Source organism: Panthera tigris, chromosome F2, assembly GCF_018350195.1.
Source record: "Panthera tigris isolate Pti1 chromosome F2, P.tigris_Pti1_mat1.1, whole genome shotgun sequence".
Taxonomy (NCBI): domain Eukaryota; kingdom Metazoa; phylum Chordata; class Mammalia; order Carnivora; family Felidae; genus Panthera; species Panthera tigris.
The window spans coordinates 81,492,609-81,498,293 of NC_056676.1; the positions used below are offsets into that span (position 1 = coordinate 81,492,609).

Consider the following 5,685-nt stretch of genomic DNA (forward strand, 5'->3'; position numbering starts at 1 on the left):
CAGAAATCAAAACCGGGGTGGGACCAGCACCCTGGGGGACCCTAGACCCACGAGGCAGCCACCATGTCACCCGCCGCCACCCGCTCAGCCCCTGGTGCAGTCTCGCAGTTTGCCCACAGGAAGTCTGGGAGGACTCTTAGGCTCCCTGCAGCCAATGTGCGGCCAGGCTGCGCTCCCCTCCGGGGCCCAGGGGCTCATCCGACAGCTGGCAGAGCTCCTCTTGTAGGGCCGAGCCCCCTTTGTCCTTGCTGAGGTCAGCTAGGACCCCTCTCTGCCCCTAGAGGCCGCCCCATTCCTTCCCCTGAGTCCCCCTCCTCTGCGGGCTCCCCCACACCTAGAAATCACAGTGCCGGAGACTTGGCCGTCCCCTCACCTGCACATCCCCGCTCAGCAGCGCCGGGCAAGGGCGCCGACCGAGTAACCAGGACCAGAGTCCGAAGGGATTTGGGGTGCCTGGCCGGCTCAGTCGGTGGAGCGAGGGACTCTTGATCTCGGGGTTGTGAGTTCGAGCCCCGTGTTGGGTGTGGAGATTCCTTAAAAATAAAATTTTTTTAATGTTTATTTTTTTTAATTTTTAAAAATGTTTTTATTTATTTTCGAGACAGAGAGAGAGAGCGTGTAAGCAGGGGAGGGGCAGAGAGAGAGAGGGAGACCCAGAATCCAAAGCAGGCTCCAGGCTCCCAGCTGTCAGCACAGAGCCCGACGCGGGGCTGGAACTCACAGACTGTGAGCTGAAGTCGGACGCTTAACGACTGAGCCACCCAGGCACCCCTATTTATTTATGTTAAAAGACAGAGCGGGGAGACGAGTAGAGAGAGAGAAAATCCCAAGCGGGTTCCACACTGTCAGTGCAGAGCCCGACACGGGGCTCAAACTCACAAGCTGTGAGATCGTGATTTGAGCTCAAACCAAGAGCCAGACGCCTAATCACTTAACTGCTTAACTGACTGAGCCACTCAGGCGCCCCTAAAAATAAAATCTTAAAAAAAAAAGAATCTTGGGGGCATTTGAATTCTGCACACCACCACCCTGACCGTGGAAGGCATCAGATCATTCTGAGACCAGAAACGCTGCCCCGTGTCATGGGCAGCGGGAAGAAGCCTGTGACCAGAGAGGAAGCGGCCCGGCAGGTGACGGTCTGGGCCCCGACACGGCTGCCTGATGGCAGAGGCCTCCGAGGGCCCTAGCCGGGACTGCCCGGCCGGATCCTGGCTGGATCCCCACCAAGGCGGGTCCCAGGCAAGGCCATTTTGCTGCTAGGAGATCAGCGTCCGTGCACCAGGCCTGCGGTGAGCTCTGTGGGGACCCCGGAGACGATGAGCCTCCCTGAGGTTGACTCTCAGAACTGGGGGTTTTTTCGGTGAAAAAGGAGGGGGGTCCATACACTTGGGGAACGTTTGGATGTTTTGGTCTTTCCAGACTCTGGCCGTAGCCCTTAGTACCACAGGGTCTCCAGGCAGCTGAGTCTCCAGTGATGGGACAGTGAGACCCATCCAGGGCACCAGCCATGTGAGTCCCCGTGGGAACGTCGAGGAAGACCCGAGTGCCTGGCACAGACACCCGCCAAAACTCCCACTGCCACCCCAGAGGGGACCGAGGCCCGGCCGGCACCTTGGTCAGACCCCCAGGGCGAGACCCGCGGGTCCCAGGACGAGCCGGCATGTGGGTGTGGAGACCAAGCGCCCCCCGCGTGCGGACCTGCACCCTCGGCCCGCACCGGCGACACTGCCCGGCCGAGGAGACGTGGAGCCCACCGCCCGCAGGGAGGACGCGGCCCCAGGTGGGGCAGGGGCGCCCCACGGCCACGGTCCCTGGAGGCACACGGCCCCCCTACTTCCACGGGAGCCCTCGGAGCACGAGAATCAATAACACCCTTGCTCCCTCCCCCACAGGTGTGCCCACTGAAGGCGGGTGATGGAGAAACGTCCCCAGCGTGGGACGGGGCCCTGCACCCCCGGGGTGATCCGCCAGCATAAATGAGCCGGGGGCCCCGCTGGCTGCCAACCAGCCCGGGCTGTCCGCACACGATATGGGCGTTTTCCGGATGACCTGAGAGAGACGACACCACTGAGGCCTCCGGGGGGCTCGGTGTGGCCCCGAGTCTGCCCGGGCAGCTGCGGGGAGCAGGGGGCTGCCGTCTCCCCCTCAGCGTCAGAGCTAGGTCTGCGCCTCCAGACGGACGGCCACGGGCGCGAATGAGCTCAGAGGACGTGTGGCTTCAGCGTCCTGATGACGTGGACAGCTGCCCGCTGCAGGCACAGCTGGGCGGGGGACGGGAGCCTCCGACGCGGCCGAGGGGCTGAGGTCGGGGACAGAGCTCACCCAGCTGGGGTCACCCTGACGCACACGCACGGTTTTGGAAGTACGCCGTCTTCCCAAGCTGGACAAACTACCATATGGGATGGTGGAAACTCGTGCACTGGCCCAGATACGGCCGCCCCACCCTGCCCGAAGCTCCGTGGGAGTTTAGGATTTGGAGCTGGGGTCCTGAGTCGGGCAGAAGTGTTCCTAGAAGGTCATTCGCTCAGGAGGCTATAGAAGCCATTAGCAAACGGTCACCCCGTCAGCAACACGGGGGACAGGGCTTGCCTCCTTCTGCGCGCAGGAGCGTATGCCCGGCTTCTAGCCACCGAGGTACCCGGTGCCTCTAAAGGTCAGTGGCCAGGCAGGGGCAGGGCGGGAGGCGCTACGGGAGACTGAGTCGTGGAAGGACATCGCTGGTCGACGTGGCCTCCAGGAACCCGAGAACCACTGTGTAAGAGGAAGCGCGACTCTGGGACCATCCAGCTGGGCCGAGCGCCATCCCCCAGGTGTCCTTGTCCGGTGTCACCTGAGGACAGCGGGAGCCGGCATCCACACACACCGGTGCTGCATCCCGGGGGCCAGGAGGGACCAGCCCCTGCTCCGCGGCGGCGCCCCGTGCCCTGGGACGTGAGTAAAGGTCATTTCCGCCCCCAAGGAACAGGAAGTGACACTGTAGTTTCAGGTCTCACGCCGCAGACGTCATTTTAATCTCTCCGTCCCTGCTGTAGGGAAGGAGAAAGGGCTTGTCCATTTTCCGATAAAATTGAATTAAGAAAAAAAACCCGCTGGGGCCAGCAATGACCTCAGGAGAAAATGTGTGGGGAGGCTGTTTGGAGCCTTGTGTCAATGCGGTGCCTTTGAAGACAGATCAGACGGGAAGCAAAGAGCATCTGGCCTTTGAAAAATCCCCCCACGATTCAGTGCCTCCGCGGACACACGTAAAATCCTGCAACGACCGTCGAGGCTGAGGAGAAAGTGTGGTGGAGCTGGGGACAGACCTGGCCTGAGCCCCGGCCCCACGCCGTCCCTGTGCCTGCGCCACAGTCCCTCTGCGCCCAGCTGGCTGCTCACGGAAGCAGGGCTGGAGCAGAGTGATGGCACGCCGCACCGCGTGACGGTGGCTAGAAGTCCTCCCCTTCTCACTGGAAGTTTGGGCCGCCTTGGGACAACTGTTACCAAACTGAGAAATCCAATGATTCGTGCCCGTCCTGGCCAAGGAAGAAAGCGGCTGGACGTCCCGACCAAGGGGCAGGCAATGGGGGCCACACACACTAACTCCCAACATTCCATCGCAGTGCTTGGGTTTTTTTTTCAATGTTTATTTTTGAAGGAGAGAGAGAGAGAGCATGAGCAGGGGAGGGGCAGAGAGAGAGGGAGACACAGAATGCGAAGCCGGCTCCAGGCTCCGAGCTGTCAGCACAGAGCCCGACGCGGGGCTCGAACCCACAAATGTGAAATCATGACCTGAGCTGAAATTGGAAGCTTAACCGACTGAGCCACCCAGGCGCCCCTAAAAATAATTTTTCAAAAAACTAAGTTGAGGGGCACCTGGGTGGCTCAGTCGGTTAAGTGTCCGACTCTTGATTTCGGCTCAGGTCATGATCTCACGGTTGTGAGTTCGAGCCCCACATCGGGCTCTGTGCTGGCAGAGCTTGGGGTCCTCTCTCTCCCTCTCTGTCCCTTCCCCACTGGTGTGCACTTTCTGTCTCTCAAGATAATCAAATAAACTTAAAAAATATGTTTTTGTAAAAAACAATTTAAGGGGCAGTGGCTCAGTTAGTTGAGCGCCCAATTTCGGCTCAGGTCACGGCCTCTAGGTTCATAGGTTCGAGCCTTGCCTCAGGCTCTGTGCTGACAGCTCGGAGCCTGGAGCCTGCTTCAGAGCCTCTGTCTCCCTCTCTCTCTACCCCTCCCCCTCCTCACACTCTGTCTCTCTCTCAAAAATAAATAAACATTAAAAAAAAAAAAAACGAAGTCGATTGACACAGAGAACAGACTGGTGGTTGCCAGAGGCAGGGAAGAAATGTCTGAGCCGTTTTTGTCAGATTTTTTAGTTTAAATAAATTGTTTGTCTTTTTTTTTTGTTTTTAAGTAGTGAAGTCCTGGTCTGGGGTCATAGCAGCAGGAAGAAAGGCCTGGGAAGCTTCCGGAGACATTCAGAGGTGGGACTGGGATGGGGGGTGGGGGGGACGGATGAAAGAAGGTCTGAGAAAGAGAGGCATGGGGGCACTCCGGGCTCCGGCTCGGGTTACTGGGGTAATGGAGGTGGCCTTGAAATTTTAAAAAGTCCTTACTGCCGGAGGGAAAGTCCCTTTGCTTTCTCTAGCGGCAGAACTGGGGGGGGGGGGGGGGCGGGGGGAGGGGCAGCTTATCACCAGCAACTCCAGAGCGAAGTCTGTGGCCTCCCCGCCTCCCAGAGGGGCCGTGAAGACGCCTGGACTGCAGGAGGCTGGCAGCCGCTCACCGCAGGTGTGCCCCGGGCTACAGTCCCCAGGCACCGCCCTCCACCACCTAGTGCCTATCTTGGACCCATCTTTCACGGCCACCGAAGGCTGAGCGGGGTAGAGTCCCCCACCCCCACCCCGGAGCCCCCCTTCTCCCCCACAGCCACCTGCCCTTCAGGCCACCACGTGCTCCAGTCTGCACCGCCTTGTCCCCAATGTCCCCGCCGCCTGGTCCCCTGGGGCCTGTTTCTTTCTTTCTTTCTTTCTTTCTTTCTTTCTTTCTTTCTTCTTTCTTTCTTTCTTTCTTTCTTTCTTTCTTTCTTTTTTCTTTCTTTCTTCTCTCTTTCTTTCATGTTTATTTTTGAGAGAGAGAGAGAGAGAGAAAGAGACAGTGCAAGCAGGGGAGGGGTAGAGAGAGAGGGAGACACAGAATCCGAACCAGGCTCCAAGCTCCGAGCTGTCAGCATAGACTCCGATGTGGGGCTCGAACCCACAAACAGCGAGACCATGACCTGAGCCGAAGCCAGATGCTTGACCGACTGAGCCACCCAGGCGCCCCTGATCCTTTCTTTTGTTTTGTTTTCCCACGCCAACGGGTCACATGCTGAGGTTGTAACAAGGTTTGAGGGAGCCACGGGTCCCACGATGGCGTGAAAGCCCAATCATCACGCTTACGAACTGCAGAAAGATCCCCGGAGCCTGATTCTAAGTGTGAGGGTGAATGATCCTGCCGAGGACGGACCGGGGTCAGCCCCAGGGTGACGGGGAGCAGGCCCAGAACCGGCGTCCTGGGTGAAGTGCCCCCAAAAGCACATGCCCACCGGAAGCCTCAGCCTGTGACCTTGTTAGGAAATCGGGTCTTTGCAGGTGCGGTCGTGTCACAGAGGACTGAAGTAAGGCCGTCCTGGACTTGGCGGGCCCTCCATCCAATGGGAGT

The 5,685-nt window shown here is 59.1% G+C and overlaps 1 non-coding gene across 1 annotated transcript; it reads right to left on the bottom strand.

Annotated features, from left to right (window-relative positions):
- Positions 1 to 5,335: 5,335 nt before the first annotated feature.
- Positions 5,336 to 5,438, bottom strand: LOC122235174. The gene has a single exon (XR_006213308.1). It is a non-coding gene; the product is annotated as a small nucleolar RNA U13 (small nucleolar RNA).
- Positions 5,439 to 5,685: the final 247 nt, after the last annotated feature.